The sequence below is a fragment of the Acromyrmex echinatior genome, chromosome 4 (genome assembly GCF_024713525.1).
Source record: "Acromyrmex echinatior isolate Ae372 chromosome 4, ASM2471352v2, whole genome shotgun sequence".
NCBI classification, from domain to species: domain Eukaryota; kingdom Metazoa; phylum Arthropoda; class Insecta; order Hymenoptera; family Formicidae; genus Acromyrmex; species Acromyrmex echinatior.
The window spans coordinates 15,115,051-15,142,158 of NC_141855.1; the positions used below are offsets into that span (position 1 = coordinate 15,115,051).

A 27,108-nucleotide genomic window follows, 5' to 3' on the forward strand; every position below is an offset into this window, starting at 1 on the left:
GTAATTTATTCTCGAGTTTCCTTTTTCCTAGTTTTATGAGAAACATAAGTTTTATCATTATTAACGCGATATGATAAGTCGAGTGTTTAATCTTCTAATCATTAGACACAATTTTGAGAAAAATTGATTGTATGATTGTAAAAAACAAAGAAATTGAGATCGTGATATTTTTGAATTTTAAAACCATCCAATATCATTTTAAATATTAGAATCTAATGTCTAAAATGATATTGGATAATTTTAAAATTCAAAGATATCACGATCTCAATTTATCTATGGTTTTTATATTCATATATTTTTCTCAAAATTGTGTAATTATTTATATTTATTTAAATATGAAAAGTTATTTGCATGCTCAAAATTAAAAGTTAATTAGCGCAGAGCGCAGACAAATTAGAAATGCAAATGTATATTTGATTTTCTTTCAAATAGATGTTGCTTTACGATTTTGACATTTTCCGCATGATACTTTTTTTATTATTTACTATGATGATGTCCTAAGTTTTGCGAAAAATATTTGTCTAAAAAAAGAATATTAAAGAATTCTGATTGAGAAAAAAAAATTTAATAACGTCTCTTAATATTTTCAATATATGCGATCCATACTCATCAAAGTAGACAGCCATTAAAGCTCGATAAGCTCATATGCGCGCATTAGATTCGAAAGATTTTAATGGAAAATGTCGCGTTCGGAAGGATTAGTCGTCAAATCCCTCGGGGATATCCTTTCAAAGAAAGCGCGACACATTGGCCGTAAGCGATCTTAATTAGGTCTTCTCTATTATGTTAATAGGATTTGCGCCTGCAGCCGAAGTAGTGAGAGTCTCCGCTCGAGAGTTAATCTCTCGACTAGTATGGGTCAACTATGGCAGCCTGATTCACGAGGACTCTCAATCAAGAATAATGCGCGACAGGAAGACGCAACCACGCACGTAAACGGGAATGATTTCTACAAGATGGAAATGGAAAATTCCCACGGCTCGTCGATACGAGGGAATGAATGGGGGAAAGAGACGACAGAAGAAGACGACCTCCCCCGAGGGAAGGGTGGAACTCTGAGACGTAAATTGCAAATGTTCCGGAGAACTGGATAATCGGATAATCAGCCAGACTGTTCCGCCTCCGCTCCTCGCTCCGCTCCACACCGGACGCCATTTCCAATATTCCGCTTTTCTCGAGACATCGGCCAATTGATTCGGGATGAGTTACTGGCGAGAGAAAAATCGACGCTACTTTCGGTAAGTGGTTTGTTGCTGTTACGACAATGTATTATACCTATTTCTTATCCTCCATACAATCGTTAAAAGCGAAAACTTTTATTCTTGAATTAATCTCTCCCTTTATACTTCATGAAAATTAAAAATATTCATCAATACGTCATTGTGTCATAAATGAGCGATGCGAGCCGTTTAGTCTAACTTTATTTTGATACAATGACGCGCAAAAACGCACGACTTTGATGTTTACTGTCGAAAGTCATAGTTAAATTCTCATTCGGATCGAATGCGTCGCGTATTACACCATTGAAATATTAGGGCTACATTTCAAAATATCTTCTTCGAGGAAAATTTTATTCAATATGGTATATTATATGTTACGTGTATATATATTACTTATATATATATTTTGAATAAAATTTTTCGGAGAGAACGTTTTGGAATGTAGAGTTTTCTGGGCTATTTCCTGTTGCTGAACTACTTTTTGAACTTAAAGTGAGATAGGTACATGTTTGATATTTGACGAAAGCGAGAAAGAGAATTCTAGTACAATTTAGTGCAGGAATAAAAAACAGATCTATTGACATTTAATGAGTTCGTATAATGTAATAAGTACAAAAGCCACATTGTTCAAATTATATTACGGATTCAATCACGTGTAATATCATGAGCATCGCAGTTAGATTTCTCACGAGTGCGTTGGGAGTTTCTCAACAGTGTTTCTATCATCAAAATCTCTCTTTTATGGTTATATTCGTAAAGTGACAAGACCGTAGTCGTACAGTCTTTATCTTGCGGTGAACTATCCGTCTTCGTGAAGTGCGTCACTTGTATGTAAAGCAAGGGAGAGGCTGTTATGTCGCGGAGATGTTGCAGCAGACAGAGTGAGTGATTTATATAAATTGCAATTTTTATTATTATTACTTATTATTTTGTTGAAATGTTTATATTTGCGAAATTAAATTGAGGAATTTATAGTTTAATTGCAAATAAATTACACAAATCTTTTCTAAACAAATTAATCGCAATTATTTATACGATAATTTTATAGCATAAATATCTGAAAATATTAATATCGATTTATAATAATAATTATCGGTTAAAGATATTTTAACTTTCAAAACAATATAATAAATCTTTGATATAGAAAAAAAATTTGTAATTGATTTACCTCCGATGCTATGCGCAAGATTTTTAAATAAAAACTTAATATTTTGCAACATGATACACGTAAGAGCGAAACGTAATTCGTTACAGTACTTACTCAAACGTTTTATGCGTACAATTAAAAGGATTGTAAATCCGCAGATAATAATTATTACGTTTCATGCACTCGCACAAAGTCTTCTCTCTCTCTCTCTCTCTCTTTATATTTTTGTCTTTCTCTTTCCCTTTGTTTTTGCAACAATTAATTGGAAATATTACTTGAAACACGTTCGAGCAACTTCGTGCTTTATTTCGCAAATATTCACCTCGTTAATAACAGGCAATCTTTTTCTCTCGCTGTGAATTTTACAATTTTTTTTTCGCAACGCTTTGCGAGCAGAATGCGAGAATAACAAGCGATGTTTTTCGGGAATAATCGACAATACAAGGAAAATCAGTGAGGAAACTATAAACCGTTCGATTGCAGGTCGGTTCCAACTTTTTCGTACATGAAACAGATATTGTTCTATTATCGAAACGGTATGTCTCATAGTTTGCGATGTTCAATATCGTGAGCCGCAGACCGCAGGCCGCAAACCGAGAATCCAGGGGAGAATTCGCGCAATGGGTGCACTTGCAGAGGACTGCTGATTGGTTTGGACTGGCTCGCGCACTTAAATTTGATCGAACGCGCTTCATTTCCATCCGATAGAAAGGTAGAAAGAGAAAGAGAGAAATCGAGCGACTGAGTATCTTTCCAAGGAGCTTATCTTGTTCCGTTTCCGTGTCGCTGATAATGTTTGACTTTGATTTCATCTGAAATTACTTCGCGACTTTGCTGCCAAATATTGATCTGTGTTGACTCTTTAACTTGCAGTGTGCAAACTCGCGCACTCGCTGCTCATTATTAAAGCATTAAGTGAAAAGCGTTGTTCTAAGACTGCTTCTTGAATCAGCGTTATTTAAGAATAGATTAATCGATAGACGAAACATTATTTAAATCCATCCGCTGTGTTTCTAAAATTCAGCATAGCTTATATGTTGAAACGTTTTTCCACGTCACGTATATCTTGCCCTTATCTCTTTATCTTATTTTTACATATCATGTGAATGTATCAGGGATCTGTCAAGTTAACACAACATTCTATTAACATAAAAAAAATAATGATAGTTTCAATAGCTCTCTCTCTCTCTCTCTCTCTCTCTCTCTCTCTCTCTCTCTCTCTCTCTCTCTCCATAATTCTACAGTTTCTTATAAAAATAAAAAGGAGTTTCACATTTTTTAAATATGAAAACCAAAGTTGAAAAACTAGCAACCGGAACTGTAATGTACAGCATAGAATTCTAGAACTAATGAAAAATGTCACTAAAATTGCGATAAATTATTGGCACTTTTTTTTCAAATGCCGTGATGTCTTCTACATTTATAATCTGTTAAAATTGGCAATTATTGAAATTTTGTTTTAAAAATACATATATTAGAATAACTTCAGCAATATTAACGGCAACTGTAGCTAAAAATATTTTTCTTTTTCTCGTAGAAGGGAATTGTCGTGCTAGATTCGCAAAATTTCCATGCCATATTTTTAATTTCGGTTTTTTAGTAGTATAAAAAAATGCGGAACTTTTTTTGTTTTGATAAAGAATTGTAGAACTATGAAAAGTGTTACTGAAACTGTCATTATATTTTTTTTATTAATAGACGTGTTAATTTTACAATTCAATGTACACATCAGGACGCATTTTGAACCGCGAGTATACGAACGATAGAGATAAAACTGAATGGAACTGATAACTCGTAGTCATTAGTGATAACAACTTTGGGCACGACGGATCACTTTGCATCGCGGAACTATCTGCAACTGCCAATTGCACTGTTCAAGATAAACTTTTGCTCGTCTACCTCCAGTCGATGAACTTCTTCTCGAGCTTTTCCATCACGGCGCGTTTCTTTGTAATTTTTTTATCAAAGCCTTATTGAAAAAACTGCCGCTGCAATCTCACAACTTGTTTTCTCACCCGCAAATATCAACTTTTTAAAAAAGCACTATTGCATATTTATGCATTTAGGAAATTGTACGGAATTGTAAAATCATTAAAAACTCATATTTTATTTTTCATTATTCGAATATTTTTATTTAAAGTTCTATCGATGAATTAATCCTTGAATAAATTATTTACTGGAAAAGCTTTGGTAATTTTATATGAATATGTGACGTACAAGCGAAACCATAGAAGTGTTTGTCGAATAATGGAGACACGGTAGAGTTTCGGCGTTAAGACAAAGCATGAGACACCACTGTTCCTTTAAGCGAGCTAGTGATAAACATTATCCTTCATGTCTGAAATAATTTCAAAATGTGTCACAATAGAAACCTATCAAATTAGCGCATAATTACCTTTAAATTATAGTATAAATATTTTTCTTCTCTCTATCCTTATTTTTGGTACTTTTTTGGTATGGTATACGTTTTAAGATTATTTCAAGTGTGAAGAGTGGCGTAATTTACCGAAATTTAAACTAGGGTATATTAAAAATACATAATTACTTTATAGTAGGGACTTTATAGTTCGGACCGAATTGAAATTGGAACCAAAAACTGTTTTAGAAGCTTTTTTTGTGAACCAAAACCAAAATTGTATCACCCAAATTTTGCGAAGTTTATAATATCGAAACCATAAGCAAACTGGTAAAATTTTATGATTTTTTCTGGTTCTTTTTTTTTGGTTCTTAATTTTTGATCTTTATCTTTGTTCTGCCTGTTCCAAATCGCCAATGTTCAATCTAATATCACGTCAGCTCTCTTAATAACCCGAATGCAAATACCTCCAATACCTCATATGATAAAAGAAATCTGGCCTCTCTTGCGAGACATATTTAATATAAACTTTTTTTAAGATACTATTTTTTTAATCTAGATCTTCTTTACTAACATGTTGCAAGAATTTATTTTAAGCTATGAAATTCAAGAATATTTATGTAGACTTTATGTAATAATAATAAGTGAAATCTATCTATAAGAATAAAATCTATCTATAAGAATAAGTTGTAAGAAAGGACCGAGAGAAATGTTCTTAAAATGTTTACGTTATTTTTGTTCAGAATCATCAGTTGATACCTCTCTTTTATTAGGTCGTGACTAGACTCTCTAGATCGAACAAGTGAACACGCTCTCTCTCTCTTTCTTTCTTTCTTCTTCCCTTCTTCCTCTCTCTTCTCAATAAATTTAAAGAATAAATAGAATAAAGCGAGTAAAAGTAGAACCGAATAAAAACCGTGAAAAAACCGTAATTGTTATGGTTTCGATTTTCTTTATTGGTAAAAAAAATTGAAACTGAAACCGGAATATTTATTTGATATTTTATTAAATCGGAACCGGAATAAAATTGAAAAAAACTTTTCGGTCCGAGTCCCTGCTTTATAGTATAAGCGTTTTTATTATATTATCATTATTATTTTTAATGAACATTTTAACTTTTTTAAAATTTAACATAAAATCGATTTCTTGCTAAACGGTTAGAACAATCCTTTGTAATTTCATTTGATTATGTTCATGTTGACTTGCTAGCTTAGTAGACGTTTCGTATTCGAAGTTTGACAACTTCTTATTTTTTTAATATGTATTCTATGTTTGTTACTTCTTTCAAACAATTACAATATTGATATGATGATATTTTTTTACAAAAACAATATTAAAATTTAGTTTCGCACACAAAAACTATTAATGGCACTTGCGTTTCAAGACAACCTTAGTCAAGAAACGTTCTATTTATTGTAAAAAAAACTTTTTCTAAACTGTTCTTTGATAAACTTTCCTTAAAGAATAAGTGCGATCTGAATTTTTCAAATTTTCAAAAATTTATAACTCGGAAACGATGCTGCTGAACGATGTTGATGAACGCCGCGACACGTATATTTTTTTGGCCTCGAGAATCATCGAAAAAATTGACATTGAAAAACTCGTCGAACACTTCTGAGGTTTTCTTCGTAAGTGAAAATTGAAAGGCGATTAAATTCAAATTATTTTGTTTTTCACTTTACGTTGGTGGTACAAAAGGTTTGTCATGTTTATTAAACAAATTTGAAAATAAGATTTCAGCGAAATTAACACAAGTTACAAAATTGTAGCACGGACTTTGATATATTCTTTTTTACATTTAAAAAGAAATTTTTTAATCCCCTTTTCAAAGAACTCCGATTTTTTAAACTTTAATACAGTTTATGGAAAATGACAAATTTTTGTATCAATTTAGTATCTTCACAGAATCTATTTCTCAATAATTGAATTGATTAATTTGGTATATATAATTTTGAAATCGTAATTTTGACGTAATATGGAGTTGATTGATAATAATTTTATTAGACTTAAATACATGTACCGTTATAGATACATATATTATTTTTCTTTAAACTATTCATAGAATTCATAGAATTTTATTAATCTTTATAAAGCCTGCACAATTTATTGTTTTTGTTTCTATAATGTTTCTATCGCCAATAAAAATTGTTATTAAAAACAGATTACGCGATTAATATCAAGTTTTATATTAAAATATACAATATATATCACCTGTCGAAGATATCTCAAATTCGTCTTGGTTGTATCTATCCTTATCCTTAGCGCAAGGAAGCTGCTCGCAAATTTACATCCGAAATTTGCGCAGACTCATAAGAGTTGATGTGCCGTTAGACAAAACATCATCGTCCCCGTTGCGCAACACGAGCGCAGAGAGATGTACGCGGAGATGCGTGAGCTAATGCAGCCAAAGCTAGTCGCACGGAAGCCCTTTGTTCGCCGAGATATCTCGCTGGCTCTCTCGTCTTTTCGCCATCCGATGCATTCGCCGGAGCGTGGTCATAGTATATGCAAATGATTACGGCTGCCGCGTTTATTAGGGCTGCCATAAATCCTGGTCCGGGTGGAGAAGGAGGTTGCTACCGCCGCCATCGCCGTCGTCTTCTCGCTATGAGGATTTGACTGCAGCAGTCCCTCTCAAAGGACGAGCTAACGTCATGCAGACGGAAGGGTCCTGGAAGTACGGTGAGGATGTCTGCGTTAAAGAGATATGACGTTTACTAATATGCGCGAATATTATAATATTAAACAAAACTCCGGATTAATTAATTTCGCATAAACTTACAAAAGATTCTTGTCTTGCAAAATGTTTTGTTAGGCTTTCAGTAAAAATACAGGCTAAAGAGGCAAAGATTTTTTTTTAAGTGAAAAAGACAAAAGAATGGAAAACGGATGAGCGTCTGAACATTTGAGATAGTCTCATGAATATTCCGTCGGTTTGTTTTATTTCGCGTGTTTTGTATGCAAAATAATGAGAGTATCGCGAGAGATGTCTATTACCTGCTACTTGGAAATGATAGCGTTCTGTAAATGTATAGCGTAACAGAGGAATAATAAAAATAATTCTAAATTTTATCAAAGGAATTTTAGATTAATACATAGTGAAAATTTCTTTCTTTGCTATTTTTTCGGTTTTATAATATTCATCATTAAATTTCATTATTGGAGAGAGAGTCTCCGTTTATTTCGTTTATTCATGTTGAATTTCCAATTAGCGGAAATTAATTGAATAAAGAATAAAAGTTTTTTAAATATAAATACAAGATTCCGAAATATGGTAATTAAATTCTAAAATATAGAGTAAACTAATTTAAAAATATATCAAGATGAAGTTTAGGCTGAACTTTATAAAAAAAAAAAATTAAACAGTATTGCGGCTTATTTTGAGCTTATAAATAGAATAACTTAAATTAATACAAATAGCATAAGAATATAAATATTATTTAATATTCTAAACAAATGTTTCGGCTTACAAAGCCTTTTTCAGTGTTAAAACGCAGAAATACAATTTTAAATTAACTAAATAAATAACGAATACAATAAAAAATTAAAAAAATCATCAGTGGTGAAGTGTCAATATATAAAAAATTCAAACGTCAAAATGTGTTAGACAGATTACAATAAGATAAGAAGATTAAAATACTTTGGTCAACAGTAGATTATATGGTGTTCCTCGATAAAATAATTTTGCCAAATTCCTCATTAAAATCGAGAATCCAGTTTGTTGCAGACTTGTATCAAACGATTTGAGAATTTATTTGTTACGAATATTTTATGATATTCTGTATGATATGTAGAACGCGAGAAGATGTATTAAAATAATATAATTAGTGTGAATGAAAAATACAGAATCAAATCATAACTCACGTTAATTTATATAAAATACTGTAATTAAAACTCTCAACAGGTTTCTGGTCGAGTATATTAAAATTAGAAGTTGACTGTTACTCGTTTGAAAATTGATGTAATGTGTAGGTCAAATAAAAATAAATCAATAAAAGAATGTAAAAACAAATCTGTTCAAAACTGTGACAATTTATGTTCACGTATATCTTCAAGTATGATAAAATAAGAGGTGTCCAATAACACAGTATCTTTCATTAAATTTAAACCGTTTTTTGTTCTTTAATATGTATCATTTCAGAAATATTTTTTTTGCGATAATTCTTTTCAAAACTAAGAATACTAAACATTTTCCCAATTAAAATTATGATTTCGGTGATATGTTTCGAGATTACTGAGTGTTTGGACTAATCTAATTTTATATTATTGCGATGTTCTTTAATTCTTGTAATTGTCTCTTTGTTTGGCCGTAAGAGGCATCACAGTTATTACAATTTAATTTATATATGACGTTATTATTTTTATCATGTTGCTTTTTGTCTTTATGAACTTTGATAAATTTATTAAGCTTATTTAAATATCTATAGTCAATCATATTTGTGGATTTGTTAATAGACTTAGTAATTTTATTGGAAATGGATCTTATATATGGATCTTATATATGGAAAAACCATTAAATTTCTTACTCCATCAATGTCAACGAAATCTGAGCTAGTATTATTATTTGCCATTGTGGATTCTTTAATAGCCAAACTTTTAATTTTTTAATTAATATAATTAAAAATTATTCCTAAAAGATAACCTTCTTATTATAGAATGCAAGATTTGACAATAAGATCGTTCTATCAACCAAATTATATAGTAAGTTTCCAACCTTATGGCATGATCCAACTTTATAGGATGATTTGAAAAGAATGATAAATCTGCCCGAGAATGTCTTTTTATGGTATCAATTTAAAATAATAGTATTGTCTTTATGACTGACAGATCCAGAAAATTCAAACAATGGTCTTCCTCATATTTAATAGTAAATTTAAGTCTATCATACTGTTCATTAAATAAATTCAAAATTTGTTTTGAGTGATCTTATTTTTAGGTGTGATCATAAAGACATCATATACTAATATATATTTTAATGTATTTTCTCGTTCTACAGAATATAAAATATTCGTAACAAATGAATTCTCAAATCGTTTGATACAAGTCTGCGACAAACTGGATTCTCGATTTTAATCGAGGAATTTGACAAAATTATTTTATCGAGGAACACCGTGTAATTTACTATTGATCGAAGTATTTTAATCTTCTTACCTTATTGTAATCCATCTTAATACATTTTCGAATTCTTTATATATTGACACTTCACCGCTGATGATTTTTTAAATTTTTCATTGTATTTGTTACTTATTTGGTTTGTTAATTTAATATTATATTTTTGTGTTTTAACATTGAAGAAGGCTTTGTAAGCCGAAACATTTGTTTAGAATATTACATAGTATTTATATTCTCATGCTATTTGTATTAATTTAAGTTATTCTAATTATAAGTTTGAAATAAGTCACGATATTGTCTATTTTTTTTTTAGAAAATATACGAGCATTTTTACTCTAATTTGGAATTTACAAGTTTGAAATATAACGCTATTTTGTTGTATCTTGCACTCGTACGACGTACGTACATCGATTTATATATACCGATGGGATTGTCGAAATTATTTGGTACGTCCGTTTGTTTGATCATGATAAAGAAACGATAGAGATACGATCTTCACAATTACAAGCGAGTGCTGCAAAGGAAACACACCACTCGTAGCTTCCGCGAGTAAACTGCATGAACTATGTAACTTTGCGCGGAAACAACGCCGCTGCGATCGCCTCCGGTCAAGCCTCCAATTACATTGTGTAATTGGACAGTAAGGCTACATCGTGCAACTATCGTTTCGAATGATCACGTCGCGCTTTGTACGATTAATTGTTATTGGAATTCGTGAAAATAATTAATCACGGAAACGTGCTATCTTTGATTCTATTCGATGAGGGAGAACTTAAGTCGGCTTTTATCTAATGTTTAATTAATAATATTTTAGAAAATTCTTCTGGTAGTAAACATATCATGTAGAAAGGCAAGAGCAAAGACAGATCTGAGTTGCAGATAAAATGATTGATGATTAGAACGTAAGCTCTTTGCCGTGTATAACATCTTTTGCACGAAGCAGGAAATATACAACCCGTTTCATAAATTTTTAAATTTGAGTAGTATATAAGATGGAAAAAAATACAATATGCAATTTATAAATAACTATAATAATTATTCTTTAATTTTCATTTGTGATATTATTGTTCTAATTCTATTCGGATTGCGTTTCAAGATTGAAAATTACATTCGACGCGCAGTTTACGAGATTGGATATGAGTATGTAAATTCATCGAATTATTCAAGCATTAAGAATCAACTTGAACGTTTAAGGCCTTTGTTTCTTATTTATTGTGTTTTATGTTTTATTTTTTTAAATTGACATTGATGACATAATAAATATTTAAAGTCGAGTTCAGTAAATTAATTGTTATAATTATTTATGAAAATTGCATGTATACTTTTTCTTATATTCTATATGTATATCGCTCAAGTTTAAAAAATTTATAAAGCGAGTTGTTATATTTTCTGTTTCAAGTAAAAGATGTTACACACGGTGAAGAGCTTACGCTCTAAAGACATCAGCCTTTTTATCTGCATCTCCGTCTTTGCTCTCCACTTTTCTTTTATTTTTTTCACGCTATTCTCTATCTCGCCTATCCTCGCCACTCTGCTGTCGACGGTTTCTAGGTGTCTCCGTTGCGGGTAACCGTTGAAATCGCTTCTTTTGCTCTTCTTCCCCATCGCTCGATATCGTTTTCTTTGTCGATCTCTCTTTTTCTCTTTCTACCTTTTTTTTCATGTTTTCCCCTCTTTTCGCATTCGATTCAGACAATCGGACGCGGTTCTCCGGAGGGAAACGGGTAACGATCGGTTGAATTCCGCGATAATTGCTGGAGACTTCGCTTCCACTTCGCAGACGCAGACAGACACGATCCGTGGTCGAACGGATGCATTTTAATTTCGCAGCCCTTAGAGACTTGTTTGTTGATTCGATCCGCGGATTTTCTCGATGTTTAATATTTTCGCATCGATATCCGTACGGATTTCTGCCGTTGTTTAAAAGCATCTTATTCTCCTCGACAATTTTCGAAAATAAGAAGCAACCAAAACCCTCAATCAATTTCCAATTATTTTTAAATCATTATTTAAATTTGCGAAATGTAAGCATGAATAAATTAAAGATTTAGGCATGTGAAACAGCATTGATTATAATTATATCTAACAAATATTTACAACAACAATTGAAGTAAGCAACAATTGAAAATGATTAAAAGAAAGAATTAGTTTGTAATAATAATAAAAATAAAAATAAAAGCACTTGTAATTTAAATTATACATAGTATTGTTTTATTTTACATTTTTCTACAAATGAAGAATTTTTAAAAAAAAACTCTTAATTGGACGTAATTTACAAAGACTGCCAATTTTTCTATTCCTGTTGCATTGTTTGTATATCGAGATTGCACAGTTTTATTTATTACTCGCGGAGGAAGCATAATGCTATAATTGCTTGTGCTTGGATGGAATAATGACGCATCGCGAATACGTTATTCGCCTCATCAATTTTAGTCTCAATCAACATCAATCTGACAGGATTTTGTATCAGTCATATTTTAATTTCTATTATTGAATTCTCCCTGCATATATATGTATATATATTATACATATATATATATATATATATATATATATATGTATATACATGTAAGTTATTTCATTTTAATTATGTGCACGTCACAAATATTTTAATTTGTTCCTTATTTTGAAAAAAAAAAAATTTCAAATCAAAGTCTTATAATTGTACACATAAAAAGGAAATATGATGTAATAAATTTTGCTGTGCAAAATACAAGTCATCATAAAAACTCGTGAGATCGAAATTTACGGGATCGACGTAACGTTCCTCCGGCAACGCTATGCAAAGAGAGAGCTTGATTTGACTGTAATGTTTAACATCGCTTATTAGCATCGCGCAAATAGACTTTATCCCGCTATAATTTCGCTGTATTGACATTCAGGGGAGAAATTATAAATTACACCGCGGAAAAGAGCTATTAAAATCTCGCGAGAGAGAAGCGAATCGGTAGGCGTGTTTAAGGTGAACAAGCGCCGCGATGTTCGCGACCACGCAATTACCGCGGCGCGCTAATGACGTTTTTAATATTCCTGGTCGCGTTAATTACTGACGTACTACTCGCTGATGCGAGCACGAAGAAATCCTATCGTTGTCCAAAGAATATCGAAATCCCGAACGTGACGCCAGTCAAGTCCCAAGGTAATACGAAGTAACCGAATGGAGTCGGTAAGAGATTTATGGCTCGCTTTATGGAGAAAGTTCAGTTGCACGAACGCATCCCGTAAACTCTAAAGGATCATTATGATTGTTTACGCCCTTCGGGTATAACGACACGATCTGGCATTGGATCGCGTACATACTATATATTTTATTGCCAGTAATATTAAATATTTTTACAATCACGTAAACGGATACACGAATGTGACGACAGAAAGAGATGAGAAGGGTGACAAAGAGTTTCGCGAGCTCATTAAATTACTATTGCAATAACGCGCGATCGACTTTATTTGCCGCCTTGTAATGTTGCATCCGAAACATAATCGAAACTGACACACTCGCGATTGCGCGTTTAAATAATCTCGGGACTGGGGTTATCGGTCGCAATGCAACGCGCACTTCGTCCCTTCATCCCCCGTCGGCGTTACTGGGTAATTATTGTAGGTCGGCAGCGCCCGGTTAATTACAGGGTGACACACCTACGCTCATGCGCATGCGAGCGAGCCATCTGATACGTATGACGAGAACGAAATCACTCGACCGGATTTCGCGGCTTTCGATTCCATCTAGAACGGTCTATAATCTTTGGAAGGTTATACAAAAAAATCGCAGTACATTGAAAAAATTTCTTTGCTATCAGAAATTAGAAACTAAAAATATTACTTTGTTTAAAAAAGTGATAGCTAATATTATATCTTTTAATGTTATCAGAAAGAATGATTTTGATGCTACGAAAAAAATTTGTTGATGCTATGAAAAAAATTGATTTTAGTGAAGTATCTAAAAATTTAGCTAAATATAGATCTGTATATAATTTTGTCGGACCAAAATAACTAGGTATGTAGGACGCTTAAACGTTGATGATAATGCTGGAAAATATTTCAACATTCTAACAATCAGTGTCAATATCCTTCATAATTATTTCGATGGTCCAAATAAAATTATTTCTACATTTATATCTGGCTAAATTGTTAGATACTTTTTCTAAATTAAAAATTAATCTTTTCGTGATTCTATGTCATTTTATCATCTATCTATTATTATTATGAAAAATATTACATAAAAATGAATATATTATAACAAATTTTCTTTAAATTGGAACGTCAGACGTTAAGAAATGCGACATAATAAGCAAATTTATGTATTTTTATTAATAAAAAAGCAATATAGTATATCATAGTAAAAAAAATCTTAAGTATGCCACCAGCCATTAAGACTAAGAGTAGCATTGAAGGATTACAGATATCTTTTTTGTGACTTAATTTTTGAAGAGTTTGTAAATAAAAGAAAATGACGGCATAATATTATTGCGATGTAAGTTTAAATATTAGCGCCGTTATTTCAAGTCTGTTTAAAATTAAAAATTTTACGCTCCATCACTTTATGTTTTACGACAGTGCGCTAACGTTACGTCTTTCCCGCTGCATATTTTAATTAGATTCTGAGGTGGTCTGGTTTACGCGCGCCGGTGTCGCTTGAATATTCCATACCGTCGCGCTGGGTCATCGGCTTGCGCAATATAGCCTCCATTGCCTGATAATTATTAGGGAGGGTTTCAACCCTCGACGCCTCTTTGTAGGTGCGAGGCTCTCGCTCGGACGAAATAGGGCCGTAAAGGGGCTGTTCTCGTTGAGAAAGAGGGTGGGCATGGGTGAAAGGCAGTTTCGCGCGTATTCGAACCCATACAGCCACCTTGGTAAAAAAGGCCAGATGTTTAAGGTCACTAGAGATCAACTTTAGCACGCAAGAATTACTGACGGATTTTTGTAGCTGCGTTGATATATGTTTCATTAAAATTGTATTAATTTGTGACATAGTAACTGCTGCTTGAAAGATAAAATTATATGTCTAATATTTGGAATTAAAAAATTATGGAAACTGTTTTTACATAACATTACAATCACACGAATACCTATAGTTGTAATAATTGTATAATTGCATGAAAAATTTACATCTTTTTTTTAACTTACAGAGAGATTAGAAATTTAAAAGATAAACACATAAAATAGTTTGAAATGGAAATTAAATTTTTGTTCTGTGAGAAACTCGCGGAGCAATTATTTTTTTCTTTCGAAGTGCAGTATTCATGCAATTGTGCGATATAATTACTTGGCGCAGAATTTACCCGTTTGGACAGTTTGCATATTCACTCTGGACAATTGCAAAGAGTTTGTAATAAACGTCGTGCATTTCTGCGAATAATAGTATTAACAAAGAAAATTAATTTAAATAATTTTATTTTATAAACTACTCCATAGAGAGAGAGTATAATTTTCAAAAAATTGTATCGAAAATTTTCATTGTAATGTACGAAGTCGTTAATAATTATCGTTAATCAGATACTGATTTGCATGGCATTTATGCAAATATTTAATATCGCAATTATTCTTGGCAAATATATCATGTTGCGGTAATGATTTTAATTAAAAAAAGGGATCAAATTTTGCAAATAATTACGTAACGAAAAGAAATAGAATAATTCTTCCTTTCTGTAATTTTGCTTTCTCACATTCTTTCTGGATCTGCAGTTTTTGCTAATTAAGGTGAAATAGAGTCAAAAAGTAGACAAATAAAACCGACATAAAGAAACTTAGAAGAAATTTAGAAATCATCCGTGCGAAATAATTATGTAATATAATCCTTAAAAACATCATCACAATTTTGCTCGTTGCTCTTTGAAAACCGTATTTGTCTAAAAATCGTCTTTCTTTGATTATACATATTTCTTACATATTGCTAAAAGATAAAATTGTGTATCTAGCATTTTAAATGACAAAATTATGAAAGCTATTTATAACATATCAATCATAAGAAGTCATACAATTGCATGAAAAATTTATATATTTTTTAACTTACACAGATTAGATTTTTCCAAGAGACAAACACATTAAATAATTCAGAGCAAAATTATAAATTTGCATTGTATGAATTTGCAAAAAGTTTTAAAATTCTTTTTTTATATAGTACACTAATATTTTTTAGGAGACAAAAAGAAATTCGTTCATTGTAGTGAGGACTGAATTTTATTTTTTAAGAGGAGAGTTGCTTCTTGTCGTTAAAACACACAAATGCACTTAATTAAAATTACTCTCACAAGAGAAAAAGTAATAAACTGCGTCAGTAGTTTTCGGGGCCGAGGGATTTATACAGACACCAATGGGCAATAAAGGGCAAAGTCAAATTCCGTGGACGGTGGCGCGAATTCGGCACGAAACGAAGAGCGTGGAGTACTAGCGGCAGAGGTTGACCGAGAAGAGGAGAATCGCGGTGGATGAGAGCGATGAGGAGGAGAGGAGGTGGATGGGTGGACGGGTGGTTGCAACCCATCAAAGGGAGGGAGAAGGGACGAATAGGGGTAGAAGGGGGTGGAATTTCGCGCGTGCTCGGCTTTATCCCCCTTGGCTGCCGCCACCGTCGCCGCCGCCGCCGCCGCCACCACCGCTGGATGCTGAGGGTAGCTGGACCGCGCGCGTGAGGTGTCAGTTCTGCGCGCGATCTCCTCCCTGAAGGTGCCAACCTACTCGCGATCTATCTCAACGTGTTCGCCAGAGTGATAACGCACAATTGGAAGTACGCATACTTCCCCGCGATTCTTATCCTCTCTTACAATCGCTCTCTCATCCGTTCTTCCTCCTCGTTTTCTCCCTGCAGTTCAACGACGAGCTGTTGTGAAACGGAACTCTCAGTGAAACGCTCGAGGGTCCCCTTCTTCTGGACGCGGGCAAGGAAAACCACACGTTCGAGCCTGGCACGTGACACGCTTCAGCTGGTGACGACTATCATGCTGGCCGGGATTTTCGAAGGCAACAATGTACGTGAAAAATCGTTCGCGATAGGAAGTTCGGTCGCGTGCGTACTGCATTTCCTTGCCAATGTGCATGCAGTCGTGAAATTAGAGAGGGAGGATAACGTTAGTGGTCGTGTCTATCAAGAAGAGGGAAACAAGATTGTCGGATGTATTAATATCAGCGATATTATAATACCAAAATACAAGAGATCATTTAAATCATATTGCTTTCTAATTAACTGTAAAGTCCACATTTCTATAAAAACAATTGCAAGTAAATTTGACGTTGCAAATTATAAAAGAAAAATATTTTTTAGACGATGAATAGATACTCGTTGCTTTATTATTTTATAAGTTGATGATAGAAAAAATTATTAAGCGACATTATAATAAAGCAACATTATTCTATAAATATTTTGATATTAGTTTAATGTTTTGGCAGTACTGGTTTAACAGCAGTTGGCATTATTTTGTAAAATGAACATGTTATTTATCATCATGTTAATATTTAAATTCTCTCAATGGATTATTAAAGCGACTAAATCACATCTCTTTCTGTTCTATATACCATTATACGTCATCAAGCGCGAATTATAGCATCTGGCATTTCGCATTTCGTTCAAGTATTATTCGATCTTTATTTCCTCGATCTTTCACAAAGCACGATGCTGAGAGAATTGTGCTCGCGATGTCGATAATTGCACATTGTGGTAGCAGGTGTTATGACATATCGATATGTCTATACGCTCTATTCCACAGTACGGATTTTGTACCGTGATATTATTACAGACGCTGTCTATATTCTACCTTTCTTGTTCTGTCGTATTTAATAACGCAAATGGAGGCGTGAGATTTTTCCACGCGTTTGCCATCTTCCCGGATCACTTTTTAGATTAAATCTTCTACATGTATCTTTTCTGTAATGCATCTCTGCATCTACCAACGTATTTATTATTTTTTATCTTGAAGTCTTGCCATTTTTAGCATTACTCACGTTATTCTTAAAAAATTAAAGGTAGTTTCTTTATTTGAATTGCATGGATCGCACTTAATTTAAATTAAATCCCATTTACACACATGTTACATTCAATTATATTTAAAACTTAGAAACAAAATTTATTTTTTATAATTATCGACTATAACAACAAACGTCGTACATTTAATTATCATATTATATAAGATGCAGAAACAAACTATGAATTTCCATTTGATGACACAAATATTATTTATCTTTGTTATTCGCTGGATGTCAAAAAAAAGATAAAGTGATGCTTGTGTTGACGTGTCATCAAATAGAAAGCACCTCATATCAAATGCAAGATGTAAATCTTTGTTTTTACAAATATAGGTCTTTTAACGACACCACTCGCGTATCATGCACAGCATACTCGATCATTTCGTCGTTTATTGCACTATCTTTTTCTCATTATCATGTTAACTAATCGATCATATTTTCCCAATGGGAAAATAGACTCTAGTGTCCTACTAAAAAACCGACTGGAAAATCCTATCGTGCTGACATGCGGATTAAACATCGCGTTTGCTCTTTGCGCGTCGCAATATTCCACGTTAATAACGCCACACGAACGAACATCGTTAGCAAATTTATCCTGTGGCGCGCTTGAATAAAGAGAATTATCGTAGGCAGATATGGCGGGCCGTATATCGTCGAGGCAAGCTCCTCAGGTGGCGATAATTTATCAGACTCGAGTAACTCGACCGCTCTCCGCGGATGATTAATTAATGTCAGAGGCAGCGTTCGCTCTCACTCCCAATTTTCTCTCCTCTCTATCAACCATCGCGATAGCTGTTCGATAATTTTTATTATTCCGGCCGGCACTATCTCGCGATTTATGCCATGTCGATCTCACGACCAGAACTGAAAGTACAGGGAAAAAGTAAAATAAATCACTTTTAAAATTTTCACCATACTGTGACAGATCGAAAAAAGCTTTTCAGATGATCGTATAAAAGCTGTAATAAAAAGTAATTAGCTAAATTCATTTATTTAGAGATGTAACATTTATATCGAATGATATTGAGACATATAATTGCATATGTTGTGTTTTACAAATTTGGTATCTATCTTTTAATTTGTATGTGTACAGATATATTGTACATATATATATATATATATATATATTTATTAATATATGATAATAGAACAGTAGTGGTTTTAATGGTTGACCACTGGAATTTATGTTTCTGGGTAAAATAAATTAATACAATTTATTGTACAATATAGCGATAATAACTACATAATTACATTATTTATTAAGCTTGACGGTCACTTAACATTCCCATGTTTTTCTTCTTTTTATTTTTAAATACGCTTCTTGTGTGAGATCAATAGCGTTTCAAACTGAAGCTGTCTATTAACTTAACAGTTAACCTACATGAAAATTGAATTGTCTCTATCAATAATCCCTAGCGTACGTCTTCTTCTTCGACTTCGTGCGATTTATTAAAGGTATCGTGTATCTTGCACATATTTTCGATCGACGAGCTTTTTCGATTGATTCGAATTTTATGACCGATGTCTTCAGTGGTTATTTATAATAGTATTTACCTTTAAAAGAAGCATGGAACTACTCCTTTGGTTTTTTACGCTCGATGAAGTTTTCGTCGGCTCTTTGTTCCTTATCTCGTGTTTCTGAATAAAACACATACACGTGTGTGATGAAAATGAGCTCATTTGAGTTTACGGTCCGGTTTAGTGCGCCAAAAACTGGAACGAACTCAATAACCTGGTTTAAGCCTCTCGTCCTCTGCGAGTACGTAACTACTCGAGTGACGTTTTTTGACACAGAGAAACATTTTAGCGTGGGTTTGATATTATCACTTTAAGTGAGTATATGCGAGAGAGAGAATGTTATTAATATAAACAATTCAAAGAGAAATTTGCATCGTCAGATCTACTGGACCACATTGTTCGTGGAAACTAATACATCTCGTCTTAAAATTCTCGTTTTCCTTCGTATTATCTCCATTAAAAATAAATTCATATTTTAATATAGTAAATAATTAAATTAGAAATTTGGTTATTAGGTGGATTTGTGAGAGCAGTAACAAACATTTTAATTCGATTAGAGTGGCATTAAAATTTTATTGCTAAAACTTCAACGATTGTGTCGTTAAAATGGTCTCATTACATCTTGCGATATTTGAAATAAAAGCAAAAATATTTTTACCGAACGATACAGAGAAATTATAAAATAAACACAAGTTTACGTGCTCGTAACTTACACCGTCATATTCATTTCAGTTTGCGCTATAGTAAAGTGGAGCAAGAGTTTAAATGAAATCGCTTCAAATTTTTTTATTCGGCATAACTTGAGTGAGCGAAAAATATTATACAAAAGTTGTATTAATTATTACATATGATTTTGTTTTAAATTACATCTTAGTATTATTATAATTAATTTCAGGTTCAGTTGATCGTTATTTACATTATCTCCGACAATGCTTGCGTTTTAAGAAAACCTTAATGTCGACGGAAATATTATATATCAATTGTAGCAGCTGAAATTTCATTCAATTCATCGAATTTTTTATGAAATCTTTGACAATCGTGTAATGTTATATTTCCTACAACATTAACGGCATACATGTCATTCCCGCTTGCAAAGCTGGTAAAGTATTTTTTATTTATTGCTGTTATATAGGAATATATGGCTTCGCGCAGGCGTCCGAAGTATTTTTTCATTAAACGCGAATTTGGCTCAAACAGGAACGCACAGATGGTCTGCGCGAACACGGAAATAACATTTTGTGGTCTATGCGGTGTGGTTTCGCGCAAGGAAATCGAATTTCGGGAGCTCGAAAGGGATTGCGTTAGCTGTTTTTCAGCGACAAAAAAATTAGGGGCCGCGGTGGCGATTCTGTTCGGGTTAATTGCTTTAACCGGTCCGCGTTTCTCACAATTAACGGTTTCGCATTTCGTGCTTATTATATCTGCAACTTTTCTGCCTTCTGACGCGAAATGTGCGAAGATCGACTTTTTATCTCTTTTGATTTTCACGTCCATTGTTTTCTGCAAAATTGATCAATTTGAGAGAACAAAGTATCGTACCTGCGCGCGAGTATATCAAATATACGAGAGAATCCAATTTAGGTAAATGAGAATGAAATATCACTCGCTTGAATAAATTCGATCAAAAGTAACGCGGCATTCTGTATGGCCCAGATAAATCCTTTTGAGATCGATCGCAGAGACAAAGCCACGCTACGTCGAAACTTCACGATCTCACTTTTATCCCCGGCGTGGAAATCAGTTTCATTTAACGTAGCGAACATCAGAGATTCTCGCAACGTGTTTTATTTGAGAACTTTATCGACGGATTGACCAGATTCTCCAGTTGATGTGAAAAGAGGAAATTTCTTATGCAGCTCTTCTCGCATGGAAATAAGGATCCAAAACGGATCCCGATGTATTTTGATTTCTCTTTCAAACACGTAAACTCGTCCTTTCTCTGCCGGTGATTTGATGAAATGCTTTCTCTCGCTCCCGCGAGAAAGGGAAAAACTTTTTCGAACACTCTTAATCAGAGATGCATAAATACGTAACATTATTTAGGGTTGTGCAGTTCTTTTTCGTGTTTCATTCTAATCCTTTTTCATGTCTTATTCTAATCGGATCCGCGTAAAAAGAACGGAAAACGCATCTCGCGAGAGAAAACGGAAGATTGCGCAAAATTGATCGACTTCAGCATTCCGCGGATGCCGGCAACTTATAAAACTTCTTAACCAGCCACTCGAAGAAAGAGTTTTCTCGCTTCTTTTTATTGTTCGTTCCATAAAAAAATAGAGAAAGCAAGCGAAACTTGCTCCTTCCTTCGCTCTTTCATTCTCGCCATCTCTCTCTCTCTCTCTCTCTCTCTCTCTCTCTCTCTCTCTCTCTCTTTCTCTCTCTATTGCGCGCGCGCGCGTTTCCGTTTCCTCTTGTTTCACTAAACCCAACCGTCGCCCCAACCGTATCCGCTTCCGTTGAATTTTACTACGGAAAGTTTGTACGGATCTCATAGAATATGAATAATCCAAGAAATTACTATGAGATTTAACTGAGAATCTATTGTATATCGAACTTTGCTCCATGATCGACGTTCTTTCAAGTTTAACAATTATCTAAGCAAACTATGATTAACAAATAAAAATTAATGGAATTTTAATTACATTTATTATATGTAATCTGGTTATATATATAAAAATATTGGTATTTACAATATTATTTAGAGAGATTTGCTTTCATTCATTTTATTTCTTTACAAACTTTAGTTTAAATTTAAAAAGCTGTACATTATATAAATTTTTTTTAAGTGTCGAGCTATTTATGAATTTATATCATCGCGTTATACGTATAAGGATTAAAAATCGTTGGAAGCTCAAGCTCCTCTTGCGGATGACAACCTAAAATTTAAGCCGCGTCATGGAATCCCAGAGCGGTAGCTTCCCTTTGACAGCGAACATTAGAACAAGAGTATCTAACTATGTCGCTAAATTCTATCAGAAGGGCGCGTTAATAGCGTAATGGAACATCCTAGTAGTGCGCGCGTCGCGTTTCGCACTGGATATCCGAATAATTTCTCCATGAATATCCAAGGTGTCTGCATATCGATCAGTGGCACAATTCTTTCTTTCTTCATCACGTTCCTTAAAAAATTTCTCGAACGCGCGTAATTACCGACAGACTCGTTAACACGTGAATGAAGAGATTCCATAAAAAAGGAAATTCGCAATAGAATATCTATTAATACTCGACGAAATTAAAAGCGAGCCACGTGTGCAGATGAACGAGAGATTTGTCGAGGAACGTGCTAGACAGATCAGTATTATATTCTCGATGTGAAACGGAGATAGATAGATAAAACGATTTGGCATTCAAGGGCAAGTCCTTTAAGAATATAAAACAGAGCTAATAAAGGATAAACAAAAAAAGAATTTTAGAACAATAATATGAGATAGAATCTATCTTAATTTTTATGATAGATTCTTTAGTGAAATTAAGTTTATTTTTTTCTTATGAGAAATTTGTGAAAGCAAAATATATGTACAAATGAAACAGAGAGAGGAGGGGGGGGGGAGGAGAGAGGAAGAATCTTTTTAAAAAGGGGATGGATACGTCAAACGAATAGTTTATTAGAATATAGGTCGCGTGGAATTACGCGACGCGCGTTTTGTTGCTCTTGCCCGGTTTCGCGGAGCCCGAGGCGGATTCCTCGCATGTACGTGCGCGCATAACTAACGCGTTTCAATTGGGATCGTGCAAAAAGGACAGGCACGTGTGGACGTTTTTCATACTCCACGTGCAACATCGCTGATGGAGTAGTGGTATCGTGAAAGCGTGTACATCATCTCACAATGCATTCTGCGACCTAATTTGACGATTTATGAAAAGCTGTTTCAATAGTGGATAGGATGAAGTCTTTTTATAGATGACGATCATCTCAACAATTTTGGATTCTTACTCAGAAATTATCTGAATTAATGATACATTAATTCTCTGGAATTATGAGTGATTGATGAGAAAACTTTGATAAATTAAGCTTCAGCATATTTGGCTACATAGAGAGTGCGTTAGAAATTTCAATCTTAATTTTAATGATAGATTCTTTGATATCTAAATTTTTTTTTTTTTCTGAAGACAGCCTTTATTGAAATTATTGAATATTTAGCATCCTATATATTTGCAATTCCAATATGAATTATATTCTGAAGAAATATAAAATACGTTTGAAAACAATCTTTAAATTAGTTCTACTGCAACGAATTTAAAATTCGCGAAAGAGATCGGTATGCAATCAAAATTTTGTTGAAGATAAGACGACTAGAAATCCACATAAAATCCGCAGATGAAAAGAGTGATGCATTGAAACGTATCAAAGCGTATTTAATCAACCTATCAATTATTATCGAGCGTTCAAATCCTTCAAAAATTAAGAGAAATGTAATTCCGTTTTTACGGAGTTTGTCGCCGTCAGCTGCGATGACGACCGTATCTACAGGATTTTACGTATATATAACTACAGGATTACGTATCCGCTTTACATTAATTACGCAGACGTAACTCAATCTCTGGGATTTAATTTGTTTCCAATTTATGCCCGCTCTCCTTCTCTTTCTTTCTGTCTTTTGAGAAATATAATTGAGAAGAACGAAGTTTTCTTGATAAAAAAGATTTATCTCTTCTTCACGTAACCCTTTCTTTTCCAGTCGCACATTAGACAGTACACCTTTCATTTTTCCATTTTTACTATTTTATACGCATTTAATTTTTTGTTCTAGTTTATATTCTTCTGTAGATCACGATTTAAGTTAAATTATTGAAGTTCCCGAAGGATCCGTGAAGTATCTAATTTATTCCAATCACGTCAAAACGGATCACGAAAATGTACTTAAGACTTCTTTCTTGAGATATATATATATATATACACACACACACAATATATAAATTCAACATAGAATAGTAAATTCCGGGTGAGTACGAGCGTGGGATAATTGCATGAGATCACGCGGTTGAAGGTATTCAACGCGAACGCGTTTCGTAGTTGGTCGTTCTCACCACTATCGGCCGGATCGATACATCGAAACGGTCATATCCAACTCCATAATTCAGCGTTTATTACATAATCCTTTAATTCACGCCGATATAAATTAGAATAAGCCCGACGGGGCGAGGCTGTCCGAGTGGATCTTCGTGTCCCGGGGATATCCGCGTGCGTAACGATGCGAGCATGCGATAGCGCATTCTCGAAGCATGATTTATCGTTTGGCGAAGGAGACGGTGATAATTCTTTAGCAACGTGACGCGCGCGATCCATGCATTCGATGTGTGTTCGTCATGTTTGATAAGCTTCCGGAGATATAATTCATTCGTTTGTCGCGAACGTGCGTCCTCATCTAAAATCTGTTAAAGCTACACTTCTCTCTTCAATTCGTTATGCAACTGTCGAGCCTTAAAGTCGAATTGCGTCGACATGAACAATTTAAATCCGGCTGAATAATTCATTGTTACATCATTGTCGGGTGACATTTGCATTTGCAAACAGAAAAAAGATTTAATTCCAATTAACGTTTATTGACGTCGATGTGACTTTCTAGAAACAAAATTCTGCATTTTGTGATATAAATTATGATATGTAAGTTGTTAAAGAAAGTTGTAATCTAAGAATTGAAATATGTGTGTGTGTGTGTGTGTGTGTGTGTGTGTGTGTGTGTGTGTGTGTGTGTGGGGCAGAATCTGTGGAATGCATCTCTGTAGAAACGTGTTAAAGGTAGATTGAGAAGGAACTATATCTGCACGCTCAAACTTCTCCTCTGAGAATCACGCACCGACAAAGTTTCTTTACTTTTGGAAAACTTAGAGATTTAATTACTTAAATATTTTTCACCTGAACGTTCTCATCATTTTTTTAAAGGTATATTTATTTCAAGTTTTAATTATAAATAACAAAATATTCTTATAAAACTTTTGAAAAGAAATTAATAAATTAGTGACAAACTTGAAATATACATACATTAAAATTATTTGATTAATTTTATATTATATCTTAAAATTACTACTAATAATTGAAGAATTATCTTAACTTCACTTAAAAAAAGAAGCGCTTAATTTTAAGATATTAAAATGTTTTACTTTTGTCTCCATTTTTTAAACACTTACAGATATAGTTTCATATTTTTTTCTATAAACAAAACATTATGTATTTTAAATCCAAATACATAGTATTTTGTTTATGAAGAAAAAGTTTAAAACTAAAGTTTAAAACATTTTTAAAAAATGGAAACGAGAACAAAACATTTTAATGTTTTAAATAAAACACTTCTTTTTTGAGTGTTACTTTTTTTATACATGTTATAAATTTCATTAAACAATAATTTTTATCGTACAGTAAAATCTTTGATAATCACGATTTTAATGGCGTTCTCTAATGCATCTCTAATTCTTGTCTCTAACTTGGCAATTGATTTAAACGCTTTTTATCATCTTTATCATCACGCTGAAAGAAATGGCGATGTGAGGGCGGCTCGCGAAAGCGTATGCTGCTCTTGCTTCGCGTGCATAAACCGCCTTAATGCTTCTATCGTGAGAGTGTATCATCGCTCTCTGCAAATGACATCTCCGCCATTCATCGTACCTTATCCGTGTTTTGTCCATTGTGCCGTCGTACGCAACAAAAGCGCTTTAACGATTTAATAGAGAAAGAGACTCCTTTCGCTCTATTCGCAATTTTCCTTCAGTATCGCAGCCGCCAGAACTCGTTCGCCATTTTCCTGCGAAGGTTCTTCCCTACGTTCTCTTTATCACACGCGAATCACATAAAAGTAAATTACGGTACGTCGATTGTAATTACCATACGTTAATTACGATTTTAATAGCGATACGAATATGTTTCACCTCTATCTCTCTCGTATCTCTTTCTTTACATCGGAAGGCACCTCGCGTTGCATTAATTAACGCGCTACCATTTATTGTAATATCTGTATATGTTCTCCATAGAGCAGCAACGTCACTTTGAAACACAATACCCATCTTTGAAACCGTATATTGAGCTCGGTCGTAATTGTACCGACAATGAGCGTGCGTTCTGAAACCTGGTAATCGATTGGCGTTCTGTATATGCGGATGTGTATATATGCTGTTTGTGCGAGAGTTTGTACGTCATTGGAAATACAGGCGAATTAATCGCAAATAGTAATGGATTTTCATGGCAAACAGCTGAATTTTTCCTGCACTAATCCCGCGCGTTAATTTCGCGCATCATAACGTGGAGAAAATCGCGAAATGTGACGACCATTTAGAAATATTGGATGTTATTCGGTATCTCTGAAATATTTTTCATTGGAGGTACATTGTCGAATGTTACTATTTCACAACGAAAAAAATCTTCGCGTGCCATTATTGCTTTATTTCCGCGACGTTGGAACTTCTTAATTTCATTCAATTAATCTTCCATTAACTCGAGACCCGCATGAATCCTTCGGAGCTTTCAGCTCCGAATCGATTATCGAACGTTCCTCTGGCCGTTGCCGGGACATTTTGCCACGCATTCAATGAGAGCGGCATTCGAGACGGGTTAAAAGTAACCCCGCATCCACCTCGCGCGCATAAACCGCCTTAATGCACCCTCGGTAGCAGGCCATTACACCACGCATCCCCGCGTCCTCTTCTACCTCTGGCTTTTGGTTGCACAGTACTCGGCACTCGCGCATGCACGCAACCATCCAGACACACGCCAGCCTACGTGCACGTATAACCGCCACCGCCTGTTCTTCACGCATATTTACGCTATATCGACCAGGTAGTGATAGTATAGGTGAAATTTACACTAT

At 33.8% G+C, this 27,108-nt stretch overlaps 1 protein-coding gene across 5 annotated transcripts in view; it reads left to right on the forward strand.

Annotated features, from left to right (window-relative positions):
- The window catches only part of LOC105145459 (Down syndrome cell adhesion molecule 4), a 230,904-nt gene that overhangs the window by 49,614 nt on the left and 154,182 nt on the right, over window positions 1-27,108 (forward strand). For 2 of the 5 annotated variants that reach the window (XM_087405823.1, XM_087405822.1), the window contains exon 2: window positions 794-1,238. The gene's annotated coding sequence lies outside the window, so the exon portion shown is untranslated. Of the gene's footprint in view, window positions 1-793; window positions 1,239-16,432; window positions 16,804-27,108 lie in introns of those variants that run through there. The other 3 variants (XM_087405826.1, XM_087405827.1, XM_087405824.1) reach the window with 2 other exon arrangements.